The sequence below is a fragment of the Haliotis rubra genome, unplaced genomic scaffold (genome assembly GCF_003918875.1).
Source record: "Haliotis rubra isolate DU_JTF1 unplaced genomic scaffold, ASM391887v1 Scf397, whole genome shotgun sequence".
Lineage (NCBI taxonomy): Eukaryota > Metazoa > Mollusca > Gastropoda > Lepetellida > Haliotidae > Haliotis > Haliotis rubra.
Window position 1 is genome coordinate 777,424 of NW_025767076.1, and position 26,110 is coordinate 803,533.

Here is a 26,110-nt window from a genome sequence, read left to right on the forward strand (position 1 = left end):
TTACACCACTTAGTTTACACATTCCACTCCAACACTGATGTGGAAACGCTCCAATGTTTTACTGCGATACCAGGTCTGTTTACACCACTTAGTTTACACATTCCACTCCAACACTGATGTGGAAGCGCTTCCAATGTTTTACTCCAATACCAGGTCTGGTTATACCACTTAGTTTACACATTCCTCTCCAACACTGATGTGGAAACGCCTCAATGTTTTACTCCAATACCAGGTCTGTTTATACCACTTAGTTTACACATTCCACTCCAACACTGATGTGGAAACGGCTCCAATGTTTTACTCCAATACCAGGTCTGTTTACACCACTTAGTTTACACATTCCACTCCAACACTGATGTGGAAACGCTCCAATGTTTTACTCCAATACCAGGTCTGTTTATACCACTTAGTTTACACATTCCACTACAACACTGATGTGGAAACGCCCAATGTTTTACTCCAATACCAGGTCTGTTTATACCACTTAGTTTACACATTCCACTCAACACTGATGTGGAAACGCCCAATGTTTTACTCCAATACCAGGTCTGTTTATACCACTTAGTTTACACATTCCACTCCAACACTGATGTGGAAACGCCTCAATGTTTTACTCCAATACCAGGTCTGTTTACACCACTTAGTTTACACATTCCACTCCAACACTGATGTGGAAACGCTCCAATGTTTTACTCCAATACCAGGTCTGTTTACACCACTTAGTTTACACATTCCACTCCAACACTGATGTGGAAACGCTCCAATGTTTTACTCCAATACCAGGTCTGTTTACACCACTTAGTTTACACATTCCACTACAACACTGATGTGGAAACGCTCCAATGCTTTACTCCAATACCAGGTCTGTTTATACCACTTAGTTTACACATTCCACTCCAACACTGATGTGGAAACGCTCCAATGTTTTACTCCAATACCAGGTCTGTTTATACCACTTAGTTTACACATTCCACTCCAACACTGATGTGGAAACGCTCCAATGTTTTACTCCAATACCAGGTCTGTTTATACCACTTAGTTTACACATTCCACTCCAACACTGATGTGGAAACGCTCCAATGTTTTACTCCAATACCAGGTCTGTTTACATCACTTAGTTTACACATTCCACTCCAACACTGATGTGGAAAAGCTCCAATGTTTTACTCCAATACCAGGTCTGTTTATACCACTTAGTTTACACATTCAACTCCAACACTGATGTGGAAATGCTCCAATGTTTTACTCCAATACCAGGTCTGTTTATACCACTTAGTTTACACATTCCACTACAACACTGATGTGGAAATGCTCCAATGTTTTACTCCAATACCAGGTCTGTTTATACCACTTAGTTTACACATTCCACTCCAACACTGATGTGGAAACGCTCCAATGTTTTACTCCAATACCAGGTCTGTTTACACCACTTAGTTTACACATTCTACTCCAACACTGATGTGGAAACGCTCCAATGTTTTACTCCAATACCAGGTCTGTTTACACCACTTAGTTTACACATTCCACTACAACACTGATGTGGAAACGCTCCAATGTTTTACTCCAATACCAGGTCTGTTTACACCGCTTAGTTTACACATTCCACTACAACACTGATGTGGAAACGCTCCAATGTCTATCTTGGTTCTGTGGTTTGTAAGATGTGACAATATTTTACATTTGTCAGAGTACACAAAGTATGTGATCTAGACTACCAGCCTTCCATGTTTGTGGAAGCTGCAGTAGGTTAGATCACTGTGTTTGTGTGTTTGAGATTAGGTGCCTGACTCGGAGAGTCTTGGTTTGAATCCCGGAGTGGACTTTTTGACTGTTCAAGTACTAGAATCTGTACTAAGCTGAGAACGTGTAATCACAACACTCGCGTATGTTTCATTTGACCGCTTTCTAAATGACATTGTGCATTCTTTACATGATGCATATCTGTGGGTTGTTTGTCGATTATCAGTAATATGTATTTTTCTGGTAAGATATGTACTTTTGTACAGCATTAATCTATTATGTGAGTGGAAACAGAACAGTGTTCTTGATACATGCAATTACAGGTGTATTTATCCATCACCCCTTGTCAAGGGAGATAACCTGGTAGTTACTGAGAGAGAAGGCAGTCCCATCCTCTGCTACCAGAAGGAATTTGGAGAAAAGTGTATAAATACAAACTTTCTGGTTGTCTTCTCATGTGTTTTAACAATTGCCTATTTTATGAAACAAATTCACACTTACTGTTTTCCATTGCCATGGTAAAGTAACTATATAAAGATATAGTGATCTAAATAAAACGATCTACTCAATGACAAAACTTGAATGCCTTCTTAACAGAAATGCTCTTCTAAAGATTATTTACACAATTGTCAGAAGACCTCATTTTGAGACAGGTTTGGAATGACTATCAAAAGGTTGAAGAATGAGAAATTTGTCTGTATTTTATAATATTCACAACAACAACAACAACAACAACAACAACAAAGTTAAGATCCTATTGATTATGGAACAATTCATCGTCATAAGTAAGAAATTGTACTTCATTATGAAAATTCAAATTGAGTTTAAGAACATCCAATCTGTCAGCTCCACTGTACTCTTCTCACGATATTAGAAAATGTACTTCTTTGTATAAGCTAATCAAAAGATTCCAGTGGTTTTCTCACTCTGAAAGTTTTATGTCATATTTCCCTTCAACTGTCAATCGACATCAATGCTGTTTCTAATAGTTCCTCATAGAAAAGGTATTTTACCATTTATGAGTGTTGTAGATGGAATAGATAAATGGTTGTGGGAATTGGTGACGTGGCAGAAGTAAGATGACTTTGGTGAAATGGTAGACTGACTGACTGAGTTTGGTTTTACGCCGCTTTTAGCAATATTCCAGCAACATCATGGCGGGGGACACCAGATATGGGCTTCACACATTGTACCCATGCGGGGATTCGAACCCGGGTCTCCGGCGTGACAAGCCAACGCTTTTAACCACTGGTCTACCCCACCAACCCTGAGATGGTAGAAGTGAGTGAGATGGTAGGAGTGAGTGAGATGGTAGAAGTGAGTGAGATGGTGGTAGCAGTGAGTGAGATGGTAGCAGTGAGTGAGATGGTAGCAGTGAGAGAGATGGTGGTAGCAGCAGGAGTGAGATGGTGGGAGTAGTGAGAGTGAGTGAGATGGTAGGAGAGTGAGTGAGAGATGAGGTAGTGAGATGAGAGATGAGATGGAGAGGTGAGAGAGAGATGGTAGAGTGAGTGAGAGTGAGAGAGAGAGGAGTGAGATGGTAGGATTGGAGAGTGAGATGGAGGAGTGAGAGATGGTAGAAGTGAGTGAGATGGAGGAAGTGAGGAGATGAGTGAGGAGGAGGAGTGGAGTGAGAGTGAAGTGGTGAGAAGTGAGAGAGATGAGAGTAGGAGTGAGTGAGAGAGAGTGGTGGATGGTAGGAGTGAGAGATAGAGGAGTGAGAGGAGTGAGATGGTGAGTGAGATGGTAGATCGAGAGAGATGGAGAGGAGACGGAGGAGTGAGATGAGATGGTGAGAAGGTAGAAGTGAGAAGTGATGGATGGAGAGTAGGAGATGGTAGAGGTGAAATGGGTGAGGTGGAAAGGGAACAGGCTGATATTGTATAAGAAGTGCTTGAAATAGAAGAAGAAATAGGTGCGATGGTAGGTGAAATATATGAGATGGTAGTGGATGAGATTGGAGATAGGATAAGAAATGGGAAATTGGTAAGTGAGTGAGGTGGAATGGTAGGAGTGAGTGAGAGGGATGGGTCTGATATTGTATAAGAAGTGCTTGAAATAGAAGGAAAAATGGGTGAGATGGAAGGATGAGTGGTTGAGATGATAGACAAAATAGGTGAGATGGAAGGAGAAATAGGTGAGATGCAAAAGTGGGTGAAATAGTCTTTGAGGTGGTATGGAGAGTTGTACAGATGGTAGAAGAGGATGAGTTGATATATATAGTAGATTGTTATAGAAATATCTAAAAGTATGTGAAAAAGACATGAAGAGCATGTTCCTACTCTGGCTTAGTGAAGTGGATAAGATGTGTAAGAATAGTATTAGATGGCTCTTATGGGTGAAAAACATTGTTATTTTGGTATGTGATGCCAAGGAAAAGTAAAGATGAATGACAATATCTGATAGGGAAATTATGTGACATGGAGAATGAAGGTAAATATACTGAAAGCCATTAAAAATGCAATTTGACATTCATACTTTCTTTACTCACACTAATTTCAACATATAGAAACCTAACTGGCAGATATGTTTTAAGTGAACATCTGTGAATAATTTCATCTGAAAATGTCCTGTCAACAACAACATCAGTGACGCAACGACATCACACAAAGGAGGGGTCACTTGCAGTCAATATCGTGTGTGTCCACCGTGCGCTGCAAGACATGCTCGCAGTCTTTGGGGCATTGAAAGACACACATTTCTCAGGAACAGCTGTTGGATGGTCTGCAGCCTCTGATGGTCTGTGGTCTGATCATGACACCACCCCCTCCAAAACGATCATGTTCAAGGACGCAGTTTGGCGCAAGTCTTTCTCCTTTACGTCGATAAATCTGTTGACGTCCATCTGCAAAGGATAAGTTAAACCTGGATTCATCTGAAAAAAATGACATTTGGCCATGTCCTGTTGCCAAGATTGGCCCCATTTGCTGCCCGTCGCTGTCTGGCAAGTCTGTGGCGGTGCAATAAGGTTGGACCAAGGTACGGGTGACGACACCAGATGTTGAAGGCAGCAAGGCGTCCTTGCACCTTTTGGGCGCTGAATTGATGTTGACTTGTCCCAATTGTCCTCCTTGCCTAATCATCAGCTGTTTGGAACCGATTTCGCAAGTGTGAAACTCGGATATATTGCGGTTTTGTCGAGCTGTTATCACAGGTGGTGCACCAGGTCGCGGACGATCAGTAACACTTCCGGTAGCCCGAAAACGTTGTCTGAGTCGACTTACAGTGGATGGATGCACATTAAAATGTGCCTGGCAGTCATCACATCTGAAGCACCGTGGCTGGCCATACCGATAACCTGATTCCTTTCGTCTTGTGTCAAGTGTGCAATTTTCTCAAAGTGATTGAGTTCCACAATTCCTTGTGCTTTTACAGGGCCTGGGTGTTTCCGAGAAATGTCACAGGTTCAGTTTTAAGTATCAAAGTTTATGTGGGAGGAATGCTCCGGGACTCGAACTCGAATAACAGCCTTTTATCCCTACATCCTCTGTATCGCAGGAACAAATCTTCAATAGAACCTTTGTAAGTTTCAGGACAAAAAATACCAATTGCGTTTTTAATGGCTTACAGTATATGTTCTACACACAGTTCCACATATATGTAGGAATGCAAGAATTCTGAAAGTGGGGGTAATTAGCGTAGACTGCTGACACCAGTTGACAGAAGTAGCCATACTGTGTCTCCCCATGGGATCCCAGACTGTCCAACATCTGGACAACCACCATCTAACTGACCCTCACTGCCCACACCTGGCCTAGGTAGTACAGACCCTGCCCTGCTCATGGAACACACATTAGCCAGACTCTGGTCAATTCCACTACCCACAGTTCAATGTTTCATAACACCAGGTGATGTCCATATAAGGTGTGTGGAAAGTTCCCATCATGATGTTTAACAGTGTGACATTATGTGTGTAAGGTTAATGTCACACGTGTTATTTTGAAGACACGTATCTGTGTGCCCTGTGTTTTATTGAGGCATGATGTAGCACAGTGAAGATGGGGGTGGGGGTGGAGAACATGACACCATTCTATATCATTGTTGTTATTTCATGGTTTCCCTGAGGATATGTGAAGATTTCATCCTTCAGTGTTTATGTAGTCGACGTATCGAGTGAAGTTGTTGTTGCAGGTTGTCATGGCTGCCTTACAAAAACCATAAAGGGTTAAAGTATCATTAGCATGTGATCAGCTTGAAAGTTGTCTACACTCTCTGTTTGATGGTGATACTGATGTGGGGAGGGAGGGGAAGGGGGCTGGTGTAACTCTTCCTCTATACTATACCCTGGTGTGCTGGGGTGATGGAGTCTGCTAATGTAGGATACTGACAGAGGCACATGCCTCGCCCACATCATTACACCCATCCATCCCCCTACCTGCCCAGCACCAGCTCCCTATAGCGAAGGAGGCACGGGAGGGGGAGGGGAGAGGGGGATGAGGTATGCTGCCTCCTACTGGCAGAGAGAGGGCTCTGGTTACGCGATGAGCTATATTTACATCTTGGCACTTCCAGCTGTATGTACCTCTGGTGGAAGGCATTCCCATACACAGAGCACATTATCATAATACAGTCTCACTGCTCTCTCCCCCATCCCTACATTCCCTCACTCCCCTCACTGTCTGTCTGTGTGTGTGTGTATTTGGCACCAGATTCTCCTAGCCTCACTTTACCACAGCTGCCCTCCCCTACTGGAACTAATTTCCACAACCAGCTAGAAGTTGGCCAGGTGAGTGATACTTTCGTTAAGGGTTTGAGGGGGGTAAAGTGGGCTTTCCGGGTGGATCCTGGGTGTGGCCGATGGCCAGGCTTGTACATGGCGCTGGTCACACTGCTTGTTACCTTCCATCTCTCTCACAAGGTCACCTGACCTTTCAACAACCAGGAAGTGAAAGTAGCAACAGCATCTCTCCTTCCAAGGTCCCTGCCTAGGTCCTGGTGCATCTTCATCACTATAACACTGATTTCATAAAGCCTACCTATACATGACTGTAATAATGTGGATGTACATGGCTTCAACTCCTGTCTGGTTTGTGTGGCTGCTTCAGATGGTGCTGTGTGTAAACAGTGCCGCCACATGCCAGAATACCTGTATTCACAGGGGCTCATTATGTAGCATGTACCCGCTATGTTCTATCATAATACTCACTTAGTCTTGGTTTGGGAAGCTTCCCAATATTTCCAGGAGCAAAATAGAATGTTGTTGGGGCCTGCTGTACCCACTGAATATAAACTCTGAAAGCTGCCGACCATCTTGGAAACCAGCTATCCCAAATGTTTGGATTTTTCCTTATTGAACCATAAATAAATGCAACTTTAAAAAATATTTTACTTAAGACTAGTACTAACATGTTTTATGAGTACTTACTATTTAGAATGACTAATTTTGTCACAGATAGTCTTTCTCTTGCAGAACAATTAAAACAGTCAGACAGCTCCTTGCTTAAAACTGTGAATGACATATATAATATCATATAATATATATAATGAGGGTCAAGTTATACCTGTCTACATGTAATTGAGGACTTGTTATACCACTCTATTTATATATCGTATGTATAAATGAGGGTTGTGTTGTGCCTCTGTATTTATAATGAGGGTCATATCATACTGTATATTACCGTTGATAAGCTGACCCCATAGATAAGCCGACCCCCTAACTTGACCCTTAAAATCAGTGTCAAAATGGTATGTTTCGTGCATAAGACGACCCCTGCGATGGGGTCCTAATGGCGGCAAACTCAGTTCACAGACAACTGGCAGTTACCGATAATTACGACATCGGTCCGCATTATTCAAAGAATTCACAATCATATTGTGTCTACTCACGCCTCGTAATTAAGTGTAACTGACAGTAAATGGATAATAAATTTTGTTTTGCAAAATATCATACTTATTGTAGCTGGACGATCACATGTCAACAAACTAGCTTGCCATTTTACCCCATTCCAATTGCGCAGATCGATGCTCATGCTGTTGATCACTGGATTGTCTGATCCAGACTTGATTATTTACAGACCGCCGCCATATAGCTGTAATATTGCTGAGTGCGGTGTAAAACTAAACTCACTTGTAATGATGGTCGTGTTTTACGTCCTTATGTACAATAAAGTTTGTGTTATTCCTCTTTATTATAATGAAGGACATCTTATACCTCCCTCTATGTATGGTGAGGGTCAAGTTATACCCCACCCTCTATGTATGGTCAGGGTTAGGTTATACCCCACCCTCTATGTATGGTCAGGGTCAAGTTATACCCCACCCTCCATGTATGGTCAGGGTCAGGTTATACCCCCACCTCTATGTATGGTCAGGGTCAAGTTATACCCCACCCTCTATGTATGGTCAGGGTCAAGTTATACCCCACCCTCTATGTATGGTCAGGGTCAAGTTATACCCCACCCTCTATGTATGGTCAGGGTCAAGTTATACCCCACCCTCTATGTATGCTGAGGGTCAAGTTATACCCCACCCTCTATGTATAGTGAGGGTCAAGTTATACCCCACCCTCTATGTATGGTCAGGGTCAAGTTATACCCCACCCTCCATGTATGGTCAGGGTCAGGGTCAAGTTATACCCCACCCTCTATGTATGGTCAGGGTCAAGTTAAACCCCACCCTCTATGTATGGTCAGGGTCAAGTTATGCCCCACCCTCCATGTATAGTCAGGGTCAAGTTATACCCCACCCTCTGTGTATAGTCAGGGTCAAGTTATACCCCACCCTCTATGTATGGTCAGGGTCAAGTTATACCCCACCCTCTATGTATAGTCAGGGTCAAGTTATACCCCACCCTCTATGTATGGTCAGGGTCAAGTTATACCCCACCCTCTATGTATTGTCAGGGTCAAGTTATACCCCACCCTCTATGTATTGTCAGGGTCAGGTTATACCCCACCCTCTATGTATGGTCAGGGTCAGGTTATACCCCACCCTCTATGTATGATCAGGGTCAGGTTATACCCCATCCTCTATATATGGTCAGGGTTAAGTTATACCCCACCCTCTATGTTAGGTCAGGGTCAAGTTATACCCCACCCTCTATATATGGTCAGGGTCAAGTTATACCCCACCCTTTATGTATGGTCAGGGTCAAGTTATACCCCACCCTCTATATATGGTCAGGGTCAAGTTATACCCCACCCTCTATGTATAGTCAAGGTCAAGTTATGCCCTTATCTTTAAGTATGATGAGAGTCAGGTTATAACCTACTCTACTTAAGTATGATGACTTAATGTATTGAGCACACTCAGACAGCTTCAGTTGCAGATTGTTTAGGTAACACACATATTGGGGTAGGGGTATGCTAGTGACTTGTGCCCTGATACAGCTGCCGAAGGGATCATTACATGATTGTGTTAGTTGGAATATCCATTATGTATATGTTTGTGTGGAGCTACTCTCTACTCTCTGTACAGAGCATGGGCTGCTGCTGTATGTGTGAACTCATCGACTCTTTCAACATGAAGGAGAACTGAATATTGTCCTTGAGTAAATGACTATGCAGTTGAAGGTCCTTCAGTAGTTCCTGGTGTGCATGTCAAGAGATAATGACATTGTCAGCATCAGTTTCCTGAAAAGAAATAAATATCAGTTTTATTAACGGCATGCGTTACCCAATGTAAGTGAACCATATTGGAGATTACTGAGGACCATTTTCTCCTGGAAATTAACTGTAAGATAATAAACTTATACCCATCCTGAATGGATGGAATTAGTTTGTTAAATAGCAGGGAAATTTTGCACTGAGGTTTTGGAACTAAGTGACCCTAGCACAGTGACGTGTGTAGTTCATTCCTCTAACGTACATTTGGGTGTTGCTTTATGGGACATGGTCCCAATCAGGAAATAGTACGATGAAAGGTGTTGCTTTGTGGTACATGGTCCCAATCAGAAAATAGTACGATGAAAGGTGTTGCTTTATGGTACATGGTCCCAATCAGAAAATAGTACGATGAAAGGTGTTGCTTTATGGTACATGGTCCCAATCAGAAAATAGTACGATGAAAGGTGTTGCTTTATGGTACATGGTCCCAATCAGAAAAAAGTATGATGAAAGGTGTTGCTTTATGGTACATGGTCCCAATCAGAAAAGGTTATCTCCTAATTGACAGACACCCATTTGACGGACACCCAATTGACAGACACTGAACTAGAAGGTTAATTAGGGTAACACCTACGGATATAATGGAACAGTCCACTGTCTAGCGAGTAGAGCAGGGTGAACCTGAAACAGGTTCGTTACTGAGAAGTTTGACTGTAGGTAAATAGAACTTTGTTGTGTTTAAATGATAAATGATTTCTCTTCTGAAAATGGTTTTTACTATCAATTACTATCGAATATAAAATCAAGTTTGTCACTAAGAGGTTTGATTGTGTTTATTGATAGAAAAGCCCCCTCCCAATAATAGCATATGTACAACAGAAGTTAACTGAGAAAACGTTTTGTGGGAGAGATATAGATATGTACATATTTGAAAACATTCTGATTTGCAGTAAATGAGACACCTGCATTGCCATGTAAGATACGATTAATACAAATCAGTGTTCTAATTTTAACAATACTTTCTAAAGATTGTAACAGTTTATGTCTTTGAGTAGTATACAATGGACATTCAAGGACGTAATGAAAAACATTCTCACATCCATGACCACATTGACATGATGCGTCATAATTTAAATGTTTATTCTAAATAAATCGTAATTAAGTGCACTCGTCATATATCTTAATACTGTGTGCTAAACATATAACTTCTTTATTCCATATGAATAATATTTAGGTTCACATTTGTCTTTATTTGATTTATATGATACATCAGTGTCGCAATTTCTAATAGCTAAGCTAATGTTTTCAATATAATGATGCCGACACCTGTTAGACTAGAAGGTTAAACCAAAATGTTTGTGAAAAACTGTTTTCATATTGCAGCAATAAAAATTCAAATTACTGTCTTTTCGGCAATCTTTCAAAATAAATAATATAGCTTCAGTTTTAATACAAGACAAATCTTATGGAAACAATTTCTTGATTTATGTTATCCATGTCTTGTATTACTACACCAACTTCTAAATGCCTTTGAAGAATTTAGCTTTAGTTTGTTCCTGTGTTTTTATTTGGACTATTCCATTATAATGTGTAGGTAACAGGTAGTAGATAATCTGTTCACTGAACCGTAAATGTTGTTGTTTTAAGGTGTCTGCAAACTGGCTGTCGGCGTAATGGGAGGACACCTCAGAAAATAGTACGATGAAAGGTGTTGCTTTATGGTACATGGTCCCAATCAGAAGTTAGTACGACGAAAGGTGTTGCTTTATGGTACATGGTCCCAATCAGAAAATAGTACGATGAAAGGTGTTGCTTTATGGTACATGGTCCCAATCAGAAAATAGTACGATGAAAGGTGTTGCTTTATGGTACATGGTCCCAATCAGAAAATAGTACGATGAAAGGTGTTGCTTTATGGTACATGGTCCCAATCAGAAAATAGTACGATGAAAGGTGTTGCTTTATGGTACATGGTCCCAATCAGAAAATAGTACGATGAAAGGTGTTGCTTTATGGTACATGGTCCCAATCAGAAAATAGTACGATGAAAGGTGTTGAGAGAGAACATATTTCATTGGCAGCTTTCCCTGGCACCTGTAGATAATGTGTTAACCTGCCATCAGTATCTTCATCCTTATTAACCCTTATTAACTTATTTCTTTATTTGGAGTCATGCTGTGAGTGCATGGGTATTCTCAGTTCAAGGTAGTAGTGTTGCCTTTGAACTGGGTGTGAAGGTCATCGCTTACTTGCAGTCTCTGAAGAACATCAGTAATGGCTACACCATGTGTGTGTGTGTGCTATCTGCTTGGCAGACACAAGTGTGGCAGATTTGTGCCTCGCGTTCTGTGGCTAGATAGCAAGAATGCACACAATAGGGTTAATGAGAAATGGCATGTAAAAAGTATTGTCAAAGTCATCTGAATAACACTATAACTGTGCCTTCTATTTGAGTGACAGCCAGCAGCCCAAAACCATAGAGTACCACTCTATAGTAGAAGGACCTGTGTAGACACGTGACACTGTAGAGTCCTTGTACCATGGTACAGCAGATGGACCTGTGTAGACACGTGACACTCTAGAGTCCTTCACACTGATGGACCTGTGTAAACACATGACACTGTAGAGTCCTTGTACCACGGTACAGCAGATGGACTTGACATGTAGACATGTGACACTGTAGAGTCCTTGTACCACGGTACAGCAGATGGACTTGACATGTAGACATGTGACACTGTAGAGTCCTTGTACCACGATACAGCAGATGGACTTGACATGTAGACATGTGACACTGTAGAGTCCGTGTACCACGGTACAGCAGAAGGACCTGTGTAGACATGTGACACTGTAGAGTCCTTGTACCATTGTACAGCAGATGGACCTGTGTAGACACGTGACACTGTAGAGACCTTGTACCATTGTACAGCAGATGGACCTGTGTAGACATGTGACACTGTAAAGTGTGTGTACCACGGTACAGCAGATGGACCTGTGTAGACACATGACACTGTAGAGTCTGTGTACCACGATACAGCAGATAGACTTGTGTAGACATGTGACACTGTAGAGTGTGTGTACCACGGTACAGCAGATGGACCTGTGTAGACACGTGACACTGTAGAGTCTGTGTACCACGATACAGCAGATGGACTTGTGTAGACATGTGACACTGTAGAGTCCTTGTACCACGGTACAGCAGATGGACCTGTGTAGACATGTGACACTGTAAAGACCTTGTACCACGGTACAGCAGATGGACTTGACATGTAGACATGTGACACTGTAGAGTCCTTGTACCATGGTACAGCAGATGGACCTGTGTAGACAAGTGACACTGTAGAGACCTTGTACCACGGTACAGCAGATGGACCTGTGTAGACATGTGACACTGTAGAGACCTTGTACCATTGTACAGCAGATGGACCTGTGTAGACACGTGACACTGTAGAGTCTGTGTACCACGATACAGCAGTTGGACTTGTGTAGACACGTGACACTGTAGAGTCCTTGTACCACGGTACAGCAGATGGACCTGTGTAGACACATGACACTGTAGAGTCTGTGTACCACGATACAGCAGATGGACTTGTGTAGACATGTGACACTGTAGAGTCCTTGTACCACGGTACAGCAGATGGACTTGACATGTAGACATGTGGCATAGGTTCCTTGTTTTTTCGCTCATTCCTTCAAATCTTCTTCACAACTTATCAGAACAAACCATATTGTTGCAGCTTTTTCAGAAACATTATAGTTTTTACAGACCACTTCTTTGCCAGCACCCACCACCCCATTGCCCACCACACCTCATACATCTAATTATCCACACATGTGTGGCACATTCACGCCCCAACACCCAACACCCAAAACATCAAAACATCAGCTCATTGAAGTGTATCAATTTTAATAAGGTTGTTATGATCAATACTTGTCAAATCTTAGCCATCTAATTTGCCAAGTGTAGCAATCATAAAATTTCCGAGTTTTGTGCTGGGATTTGAACCTCTGACCTTCTGATCCTAGGTCTGACGCCTTGTCCACATGACCAAAGAGGTTAACCCCCTCAACAAGCTGACACAGTAAGGATGTCATCTATGCCACACAAGCGCGAACAAAAACTTAGAGTGATGACCTGTGGTATTTGTGTGACCCTGACCTGTGTGACCTTGACCTGTGTGACCCTGAACTGTATGGTACATCCACACCCTGAACACCCCTCCTCCAGAACATCAAATAGTCAGGTCATTACACTGTAGTATTGACTTGATCAGGTTATCATAATCAGTACTTGTCAAAATCTAAGCCATCTACGCGAGCACCCAACAAAAACTTGAGTGTGGTTGTTCTGTCTTTACTGGATTGTCTATTCGCAACTAACCCGCCTTGTGTGACATTATAGGGGATTTAATTAGGTTGGCACAACATAACAGCAAACTGTATGTGAATAATGATACTTCTATCTGTTGAGGACAATGTACTTAGAAGTTGATGAATATTCATATGTAACCCAGAGACACATGTGTCATTATCTCCCTTGTGTTAGGAGCAATCAGATTCCAGCACCTGAAATATGCTGCAGATCCACATCAAGACATGCTTTTAGTGTTTTTGATGATAGACTGTCTACTTTATCCAGTGGTCTGTACATTCTCCACAAACATGCATGGAGTTCATGTTCATGTTGTAATGGGTACATGATGTACACTGGCTGAACTTTATATTTGAACTTGTTGTCAGTCTAGTGGAGTGGGGCACGATATTGGGGGTACAATTGCTGCACTTCAGGCTGCTATCTGAAGTAGCAGTAGCAGCAGTATTTCAGGTGCTAGCTGCAGTAACTGTCAGCAGCAGTTTACAAGGAAGCTTCAGTACCAGCAGCAGATCCAATCATCCAGGAATGTGCATACTTGGAATGTCTGCCTACACCCATGCTGAACATTAGCACCTTCAACAAATCAGAACAAGAAGCAATCAGCGAACATGAAACATTTGTTGTATCATCTGTGATATTGTCCATCTCACATACCACAAGTGTTTCAAAATGTTTTCACCATTAGATGGAACAGGAATGTCTTATTTGGCTGTGTTTCCATCCAACATGTCTACCTTACCATCCAGCTGGCAAACTGTGTCTCTGTGTCACAACTGACAAGTACAGACATGTGCCCTGCTACTTGCAGAAATAGGGGACATTGTAAAAACTTGAATGTTCATCCACCATCTTGTTATGTAGCAGAAAATGAGGTATTGTAATCATGGATGTAGTATGCAGAGCCATGCTCTCCACAAGTCCAGGGATGTTTGAGGTGTGCATACCTCCAGCAGGGTTGGAACTCTGTTATGTAATGGCTGGTGTTTATGGTGAGTCGTCATGGTAACCAGGAGAGTTAACAGAGTGAGCTGGGACAGATGCAGTTCTGACAGTAGCCATTGACCTGAGTCAGCTGATAGTTGTTGAGAGAGCTATGCTCAATTACACATGTTAGTTGGAAGTCAAGAAACCTGACCTGTCTTCAGTGCTTAATGATTACAGGGCGACCAGTATTGTATCATCTACTGCTTAGTGATTAGCAGGGCTACCAGGATTGTATCATCTACTGCTTAATGATTAGCGAGGCTACCAGTATTGTATCATCTACTGCTTAATGATTAGCAGGGCTACCAGTATTGTATCATCTACTGCTTAATGATAAGCAGGGCTACCATAATTGTATCATCTACACTTAATGATTAGCAGGGCTACCAGTATTGTATCATCTACACTTAATGATTAGCAGGGCTACTAGTATTGTATCATCTACTGCTTAATGATTAGCAGGGCTACCAGTATTGTACCATCTACTGCTTAATGATTAACAGGGCTACCAGTATTGTATCATCTACTGCTTAATGATAAGCAGGGCTAAGAGTATTGTATCATCTACTGCTTAATGATTAGCAGGGCTACCAGTATTGTATCATCTACTGCTTAATGATTAGCAGAGCGTAGTGTAGCGTAAATTACACTTACAAGTTTACTAGATTGGATTTTCAAATTAACAACTTTTCGACTGAGCATAGTTTCGATTGGCACAATCAGATGATTGACATGTATATGTGGATAGCTTTTAGAGGTGCTTACAAGTTAATGTAAGACATGTATGTAAAGGGCAGGTGATATTGGGGAGTGTACTCAGATGTATGACATGTATGTAAAGGGCAGGTGATATTGGGGAGCGTAATCAGATGTATGACAAGTATGAAAAGGGCAGGTGATATTGGGGAGTGTAATCAGATGTATGACATGTATGTAAAGGGCAGGTGATATTGGGGAGTGTAATCAGATGTATGACATGTATGTAAAGGGCAGGTGATATTGGGGAGTGTATTCAGATGTATGACATGCATGTAAAGGGCAGGTGATATTCGGTGTGTGTGTGTAATCAGATGTATGACATGTATGTAAAGGACTGGTGATATTGGGGGGTGTACTCAGATGTATGACATGTATGTAAAGGGCAGGTGATATTCGGTGTGTGTGTGTAATCAGATGTATGACATGTATGTAAAGGACTGGTGATATTGGGGGGTGTACTCAGATGTATGACATGTATGTAAAGGGCAGGTGATATTGGGGAGCGTAATCAGATGTATGACATGTATGAAAAGGGCAGGCGATATTGGGGAGTGTAATCAGATGTATGACATGCATGTAAAGGGCAGGTGATATTGGGGAGTGTATTCAGATGTATGACATGTATGTAAAGGGCAGGTGATATTGGGGTGTGTAATCAGGGGTGTGTATATACTGTGAGTGATATATATTGGTATAATCAGATGTATGATATATATACTGTGAGTGATATCTATTGGTATAATCAGATGTATGATATATATACTGTCAGTGATATATATTGGTATAATCAGATGTATCATACATATAGTGTCAGTGATATCTATTGGTATAATCAGATGTATGATATATATACTGTCAGTGATATCTATTGGTATAATCAGATGTATGATATATATACTGTCAGTGATATCTATTGGTATAATCAGATGTATGATATATATACTGTCAGTGATATATATTTGTATAATGTGATGTATGATATATATACTGTCAGTGATATCTATTGGTATAATGTGATGTACCTGACCCCTCCCCTGTATCTGCCCTGGAGTAAGTCTATCGACTCTACAGGTGAGCCGGCAAGATGGGAGTTTCAGCAATACTGACTGACTTCAAGGTGGTGTCTATTTTCAGAGGAAATGTCTTTTTCATCACCAGATACTTACTATAAGCTTTCCTAGACATTTACAGTGTGCTTAAAATAGCCACAGATTCTTAACTTGTTTTTGTCTTGTGTTTATGTTAGTTCCTGTGCCGTGATATGTGAGATTGCCATAAGGATGTGTTGAGATTGCCGTCCTGATTTGATATGGCCAGTTAGTAATGGGCACAGACATGCAGGCACAGACAGACACCCTCACTCACAGGAATCGTTACTTGTGGAAATCCATTAATGCTGTACATACTTACAAAGAGAATACTTTGGTCAAAGTCAGAACATTATCTGAAACCGAGTACATGTTGTCTTGAACCCTGAACCCTTCTAGAGGGTTACAGTTACTTTGCAATAATGTGTTGGGTACAACAGCAATCAGTATTGTGTGTTTGTGTTTACACACATGAGTACTCACACATGTGTAAATGGCTGACGTGATCTATCTGTGGTATAACATTTAGCCAGGTGTCATTATGCAGTAGTATGCTGCTGAGTACAGGTTACATCAAAACTTACTGACAAGTAGAGAATTTTCAAACTTGATGTAGTTAGTACTACAGGTGTTTGGCCAAGTCGTTAACATACTTGATGTAGTTGGTACTACAGGTGTTTGGCCAAGTTGTTAACATACTTGATGTAGTTAGTACTACAGGTGTTTGTCCAAGTCGTTAACATACTTGATGTAGTTGGTACTACAGGTGTTGTTCAAATTGTTAACATACTTGATGTAGTTAGTACTACAGGTGTTTGTCCAAGTTGTTAACATACTTGATGTAGTTAGTACTACAGGTGTTTGGCCAAGTTGTTAACATACTTGATGTAGTTAGTACTGCAGGTGTTTGTCCAAGTTGTTAACATACTTGATGTAGTTAGTACTACAGGTGTTTGGCCAAGTTGTTAACATACTTGGGGCGGTGGGGTAGTCTAGTGGTTAAAGCGTTGACTCGTCACGCCGAAGACCCGGTTTCGAATCCCCACATGGGTACAATGAGTGAAGCCCATTTCTGGTGTCCCCCGCCGTGATATTGCTGGAATATGGCGTAAAACCAAACTGTCAGTCAGTTAACATACTTGATGTAGTTAGTACTACAGGTGTTGTTCAAGTTGTTAACATACTTGATGAAGTTAGTACTACAGGTGTTTGTCCAAGTTGTTAACATACTTGATGTAGTTAGTACTACAGGTGTTGTTCAAGTTGTTAACATACTTGATGAAGTTAGTACTACAGGTGTTTGGCCAAGTTGTTAACATACTTGATGTAGTTAGTACTGCAGGTGTTTGTCCAAGTTGTTAACATACTTGATGTAGTTGGTACTACAGGTGTTGTTCAAATTGTTAACATACTTGATGTAGTTAGTACTACAGGTGTTTGTCCAAGTTGTTAACATACTTGATGTAGTTAGTACTACAGGTGTTTGGCCAAGTTGTTAACATACTTGATGTAGTTAGTACTGCAGGTGTTTGTCCAAGTTGTTAACATACTTGATGTAGTTAGTACTACAGGTGTTTGGCCAAGTTGTTAACATACTTGGGGCGGTGGGGTAGTCTAGTGGTTAAAGCGTTGACTCGTCACGCCGAAGACCCGGGTTCGAATCCCCACATGGGTACAATGAGTGAAGCCCATTTCTGGTGTCCCCTGCCGTGATATTGCTGGAATATGGCGTAAAACCAAACTGTCAGTCAGTTAACATACTTGATGTAGTTAGTACTACAGGTGTTGTTCAAATTGTTAACATACTTGATGTAGTTAGTACTACAGGTGTTTGGCCAAGTTGTTAACATACTTGATGTAGTTAGTACTGCAGGTGTTTGTCCAAGTTGTTAACATACTTGATGTAGTTGGTACTACAGGTGTTGTTCAAATTGTTAACATACTTGATGTAGTTAGTACTACAGGTGTTTGTCCAAGTTGTTAACATACTTGATGTAGTTAGTACTACAGGTGTTTGGCCAAGTTGTTAACATACTTGATGTAGTTAGTACTGCAGGTGTTTGTCCAAGTTGTTAACATACTTGATGTAGTTAGTACTACAGGTGTTTGGCCAAGTTGTTAACATACTTGGGGCGGTGGGGTAGTCTAGTGGTTAAAGCGTTGACTCGTCACGCCGAAGACCCGGGTTCGAATCCCCACATGGGTACAATGAGTGAAGCCCATTTCTGGTGTCCCCCGCCGTGATATTGCTGGAATATGGCGTAAAACCAAACTGTCAGTCAGTTAACATACTTGATGTAGTTAGTACTACAGGTGTTGTTCAAGTTGTTAACATACTTGATGAAGTTAGTACTACAGGTGTTTGTCCAAGTTGTTAACATACTTGATGTAGTTAGTACTACAGGTGTTGTTCAAGTTGTTAACATACTTGATGAAGTTAGTACTACAGGTGTTTGGCCAAGTTGTTAACATACTTGATGTAGTTAGTACTGCAGGTGTTTGTCCAAGTTGTTAACATACTTGATGTAGTTATTACTGCAGGTGTTTGTCCAAGTTGTTAACATACTTGATGTAGTTATTACTACAAATGTTTGTCCAAGTTGTTAACATACTTGATGTAGTTAGTACTGCAGGTGTTTGTCCAAGTTGTTAACATACTTGATGTAGTTAGTACTACAGATGTTGTTCAAGTTGTTAACATACTTGATGTAGTTAGTACTACAGGTGTTTGTCCAAGTTGTTAACATACTTGATGTAGTTAGTACTACAGGTGTTTGTCCAAGTTGTTAACATACTTGATGTAGTTAGTACTACAGGTGTTGTCCAAGTTGTTAACATACTTGATGTAGTTAGTACTGCAGGTGTTTGTCCAAGTTGTTAACATACTTGATGTAGTTAGTACAACAGGTGTTTGTCCAAGTTGTTAACATACTTGATGTAGTTAGTACTACAGGTGTTGTCCAAGTTGTTAACATACTTGATGTAGTTAGTACTGCAGGTGTTTGTCCAAGTTGTTAACATACTTGATGTAGTTAGTACTGCAGGTGTTTGTCCAAGTTGTTAACATACTTGATGTAGTTAGTACACAACAGGTGTTTGTCCGTTGTTAACATACTTGATGTAGTTAGTACTACAGGTGTTGTCCAAGTTGTTAACATACAAGATGTAGTTAGTACTGCAGGTGTTTGTCCAAGTTGTTAACATACTTGATGTATTTAGTACAACAGGTGTTTGTCCAAGTTGTTAACATACTTGATGTAGTTAGTACTACAGGTGTTTGTCCAAGTTGTTAACATACTTGATGTAGTTAGTACTGCAGGTGTTTGTCCAAGTCGTTAACATACTTGATGTAGTTGGTACTACAGGTGTTTGTCCACGTTGTTAACATACTTGATGTAGTTAGTACTACAGGTGTTTGTCCAAGTTGTTAACATACTTGATGTAGTTAGTACTACAGGTGTTGTTCAAATTGTTAACATACTTGATGTAGTTAGTACTACAGGTGTTTGTCCAAGTTGTTAACATACTTGATGTAGTTAGTACTACAGGTGTTTGGCCAAGTTGTTAACATACTTGATGTAGTTAGTACTGCAGGTGTTTGTCCAAGTTGTTAACATACTTGATGTAGTTAGTACTACAGGTGTTTGGCCAAGTTGTTAAAATACTTGGGGCGGTGGGGTAGTCTAGTGGTTAAAGCGTTGACTCGTCACGCCGAAGACCCGGGTTCGAATCCCCACATGGGTACAATGAGTGAAGCCCATTTCTGGTGTCCCCCGCCGTGATATTGCTGGAATATTGCTAAAAGCGGCGTAAAACCAAACTGTCAGTCAGTTAACATACTTGATGTAGTTAGTACTACAGGTGTTGTTCAAGTTGTTAACATACTTGATGAAGTTAGTACTACAGGTGTTGTTCAAGTTGTTAACATATTTGATGAAGTTAGTACTACAGGTGTTACAGATGTGTTAGTACTACAGGTGTTTGGCCAAGTTGTTAACATACTTGATGTAGTTAGTACTGCAGGTGTTTGTCCAAGTTGTTAACATACTTGATGTAGTTATTACTGCAGGTGTTTGTCCAAGTTGTTAACATACTTGATGTAGTTATTACTACAAATGTTTGTCCAAGTTGTTAACATACTTGATGTAGTTAGTACTGCAGGTGTTTGTCCAAGTTGTTAACATACTTGATGTAGTTAGTACTACAGGTGTTTGTCCAGTGAGTTGTCATAGTTAATGTATAGTTGATGTCTCAACGTTATACATTTAACATATAATGTTATTGAAACTCTCTAATTCAAGGTAGTCATATTTTATTTTGTACACCTGATGTGAGATGTTTCAAGTGTGCACAGACATCTTGTTCCTGTATGCATGCATTGTCTTATTCCCATTCATATTTTACAAGTTAGCTGAAATAGCTCTGCTGTTGGTCTATGTTTGCTTGAGGATTTCATCTGCCAACCAGCAACTGTACTTGATCGTGGCATTCCTGTACACACATACTAGTAGAAGCATGCAGGATTCACTGGCCTACACAAATATGTCTGCCTGCCCTCCTGCAATTAGTTACATCTCCACAGGTACATCATTCTCCAGTGATGCTCACTGTGTCTTCATCTCCTACAGGTGCTCTGTACTGTGTGAAAGCTCTAGCTTAATGAGATTGTACAGACTGTAAAACAGGTTAAGGGTGACAGTGTAGGCAGGTGTCCTTTCCATACACAGGTTAAGAGAGACAATGTAAGCAGGTGTCCTTTCCATACACAGGTTAAGAGAGACAATGTAAGCAGGTGTCCTCTCCATACACAGGTTAAGAGAGACAATGTAAGCAGGTGTCCTTTCCATACACAGGTTAAGAGAGACAATGTAAGCAGGTGTCCACTCCATACACAGGTTAAGAGAGACAATGTATGCAGGTGTCCTTTCCATACACAGGTTAAGAGAGACAATGTAAGCAGGTGTCCACTCCATACACAGGTTAAGAGAGACAATGTAAGCAGGTGTCCTTTCCATACACAGGTTAAGAGAGACAGCGTATGCAGGTGTCCTTTCCATACACAGGTTAAGAGAGACAATGTAAGCAGGTGTCCACTCCATACACAGGTTAAGAGAGACAATGTAAGCAGGTGTCCTTTCCATACACAGGTTAAGATAGACAATGTAAGCAGGTGTCCTTTCCATACACAGTTTAAGAGAGACAATGTACATGTAAGCAGGTGTCCACTCCATACACAGGTTAAGAGAGACAATGTAAGCAGGTGCCCTCTTCAAACACAGGTTAAGAGAGGCAATGTATGCAGGTGTCCACTCCATACACAAATTATGAGAGAATGTAAGCAGGTGTCCATTCCATACACAGGTTATGAGAGACAATGTAAGCAGGTGTCCTCTCCACACATGGGTTAATGTTGACAGCGTGTAACATGCTTATGATGGCAGTATATGATGCAATGCAGTACTGTGGTGCAGCATCAACAGCAACAACTCCATTGCTTCTGCCTTTCAACATTTTCCCAATCATAGCACTGTGTACTGATCAGCTTGGTGGGAAACAGCTGAAACTTCAGTGAGTGTCTACTGAGTACAGGTGCCTATGCCTACTTGTCTATCTAAATATGGGAACTTAACATGACTAATGCAATGAAACTGACAAAAAGGTAGTGCATGTTTGGTTAATTAGTGTTTCTCAACAGCTTCACACTGTTTTGATCATTGACTCTGATCTCACTGAAAGGCTTGTTCAGGGATATTTCTGAACTGCTTCAGATCGTAATGGACATATGCTGGGGCAGCTTGAAGCTTGTGAATAGCTCTGGCTGCTGTTTATCTTAGTGGATTGCTAACTGGGAACAAATAACTAGTGATAGTTCAGTTAGCGGAAGGATGTTGATACTTAGCCTCATCTTCCAGATTAAGTGGATGGTGAGAGACAATGTATGCCGGTGCTCCGGGAGGGGTAGAATTGTGTCCCACCAGTGGGGAGTGGTGGTGGTCCCAGAGAGGTGGTCCAGGGTAGAACAGTGGGATAGTCGGAAGGGGTAGAATCGTGTCCCACCAGTTGCCAGTACTTAGTTATGGTCCCAGAGGTGGTCTGGGTAGAACAGTGGTATGTGATGGGGAGAAGCATACATTCCTCTTTGATATGTAACATGGAGCAGACGGCAAGGTATTTAGCCACTGGCAGTCAGCCATACACCTCACAACTCAGCACTTTCCTGGGATCTCACCATCCCCTGCTTAGACATCAATGAAAACACACTGGAACTTTCATACCAATTGGAAGTACTTTTCTCCTGTTTTCTTTCAAATATGGAATTCTAATTACCTAAAACTCAGTGGTGTTTAGTCGGGCAGGTAACTCTGATGGGTCTCAGGTGAAATGTCTCAGCAGTGTCTTGCCATTGTAATCAATGTTGAATTCAGTTTTACTCCTGCACTTGGTGATGGCCAACATTTGGTCTCACATGCCACCGCACTGATAGAATGCCAAGCCAGACAGCCGTACTGGTAACTTAAAAAAATTACCGGTCCGGATACAAACTTACCCGTCCAGTTTTCAACAATAAAAAACAGAAACAAAATCAGGTTTCTGAATATTTTCCTGTTTGTAGGCATCGCAATGAACTAAATAGCAGTAACAGGCAATGCACCAAGATTAGATAAACTGAAAGTACACATATTGTGATTGGTTATCGTAACATGAACTGTCCAATCGTAAGTAGTTTAATATAATTATCATAATACCTTATCAAACTGACAACAAGAGAACCTGTCTGATATAATGAAATATTTTCTGTTAGGGGTATAAAAATCTAACAGACCACCTGACAGGCTACTTTTGAAATTTGACGCTAATATATGCCTGCTAGCACTTAGGGTCTGTCCATTTGCCTGTCAGCATTTTATACAGATTATGGTGACGCCCTCAGTTACATCCCCACGGAGGTCTGAACTCTTGTTTTTGCTTGATGGAAATAGTGAGAAGAGAGCAAGTCCACATGTAAATGGACACACAACTCTGTGCTGGGGGCACCATGTGCTGTATAGTTGACTGGGGGGTGTGTAGGTTGTAGAGGGACACACAACTCTGTGCTGGGGGCACCATGTGCTGTATAGTTGACTGAGGGATGTGTAGCTAGGTTGAAGAGGGACACACAACTCTGTGCTGGTGGCACCATGTGATGTATAGTTGACTGAGGGATGTGTAGGTTGTAGAGGGACACACAACTCTGTGCTGGTGGCACCATGTGCTGTATAGTTGACTGAGGGGTGTGTAGGTTGTAGAGGGACACACAACTCTGTGCTGGTGGCACCATGTGCTGTATAGTTGACTGAGAGGTGTGTAGGTTGTAGAGGGACACACAACTCTGTGCTGGTGGCACCATGTGCTGTATAGTTGACTGAGGGGTGTGTAGGTTGTAGAGGGACACACAACTCTGTGCTGATGGCACCATGTGCTGTATAGTTGACTGAGGGGTGTGTGTAGGTTGTAGAGGGACACACAACTCTGTGCTGGGGGCACCATGTGCTGTATAGTTGACTGAGGGGTGTGTAGGTTGTAGAGGGACACACAGCTCTGTGCTGGTGGCACCATGTGCTGTATAGTTGACTGAGGGGTGTGTTGCTGGGTTGTAGAGGGACACACAACTCTGTGCTGGGGGCACCATGTGCTGTAAAGTTGACTGAGGGGTGTGTAGCTAGGTTGTAGAGGGACACACAACTCTGTGCTGGTGGCACCATGTGCTGTATAGTTGACTGAGGGGTGTGTAGCTAGGTTGTAGAGGGACACACAACTCTGTGCTGGTGGCACCATGTGCTGTATAGTTGACTGAGGGGTGTGTAGGTTGTAGAGGGACACACAACTCTGTGCTGATGTGGCACCATGTGCTGTATAGTTGACTGAGGGGTGTGTAGCTAGGTTGTAGAGGGACACACAACTCTGTGCTGGTGGCACCATGTGCTGTATAGTTGACTGAGGGGTGTGTAGCTAGGTTGTAGAGGGACACACAACTCTGTGCTGGGGGCACCATGCTGTATAGTTGACTGAGGGGTGTGTAGGTTGTAGAGGGACACACAACTCTGTGCTGGTGTGCTGTATAGTTGACTGAGGGGTGTGTAGGTTGTAGAGAGGACACACAACTCTGTGCTGGTGGCACCATGTGCTGTATAGTTGACTGAGGGTGTGTAGGTTGTAGAGGGACACACAACTCTGTGCTGGTGGCACCATGTGCTGTATAGTTGACTGAGGGGTGTGTAGCTTTGTAGAGGACACACAACTCTGTGCTGGTGGCACCATGTGCTGTATAGTTGACTGAGGGGTGTGTAGGTTGTAGAGGGACACACAGCTCTGTGCTGGGTGGCACCATGTGCTGTATAGTTGACTGAGGGGTGTGTAGGTTGTAGAGGGACACACAACTCTGTGCTGGTGGCACCATGTGCTGTATAGTTGACTGAGGGGTGTGTAGCTAGGTTGTAGAGGGACACACAACTCTGTGCTGGTGGCACCATGTGCTGTATAGTTGACTGAGGGGTGTGTAGGTTGTAGAGGGACACACAACTCTGTGCTGGTGGCACCATGTGCTGTATAGTTGACTGAGGGGTGTGTAGGTTGTAGAGGGACACACAACTCTGTGCTGGTGGCACCATGTGCTGTATAGTTGACTGAGGGTGTGTGTAGGTTGTAGAGGGACACACAACTCTGTGCTGGGTGGCACCATGTGCTGTATAGTTGACTGAGGGTGTGTAGCTAGGTTGTAGAGGGACACACAACTCTGTGCTGGTGGCACCATGTGCTGTATAGTTGACTGAGGGGTGTGTAGGTTGTAGAGGGACACACAACTCTGTGCTGGTGGCACCATGTGCTGTATAGTTGACTGAGGGGTGTGTAGGTTGTAGAGGGACACACAACTCTGTGCTGGTGGCACCATGTGCTGTATAGTTGACTGAGGGGTGTGTAGGGTTGTAGAGGGACACACAACTCTGTGCTGGTGGCACCATGTGCTGTATAGTTGACTGAGGGGTGTGTAGGTTGTAGAGGGACACACAACTCTGTGCTGGTGGCACCATGTGCTGTATAGTTGACTGAGGGGTGTGTAGGTTGTAGAGGGACACACAACTCTGTGCTGGTGGCACCATGTGCTGTATAGTTGACTGAGGGGTGTGTAGCTAGGTTGTAGAGGGACACACAACTCTGTGCTGGGTGGCACCATGTGCTGTATAGTTGACTGAGGGGTGTGTAGGTTGTAGAGGGACACACAACTCTGTGCTGGTGGCACCATGTGCTGTATAGTTGACTGAGTGGTGTAGGTTGTAGAGGGACACACAACTCTGTGCTGGGGGCACCATGTGCTGTATAGTTGACTGAGGGGTGTGTAGGTTGTAGAGGGACACACAACTCTGTGCTGAGTGGCACCATGTGCTGTATAGTTGACTGAGAGGTGTGTAGGTTGTAGAGGGACACACAACTCTGTGCTGAGGGGCACCATGTGCTGTATAGTTGACTGAGGGGTGTGTGTAGGTTGAGAAGGGACACACAACTCTGTGCTGGTGGCACCATGTGCTGTATAGTTGACTGAGAGGTGTGTAGCTAGGTTGTAGAGGGACACACAACTCTGTGCTGGT

The 26,110-nt window shown here is 42.2% G+C and overlaps 1 protein-coding gene across 7 annotated transcripts in view; it reads left to right on the top strand.

Annotated features, from left to right (window-relative positions):
* Positions 1–26,110, top strand: part of LOC124286978 (smoothelin-like) — a 56,915-nt gene that overhangs the window by 5,138 nt on the left and 25,667 nt on the right. The window lies entirely within an intron of this gene.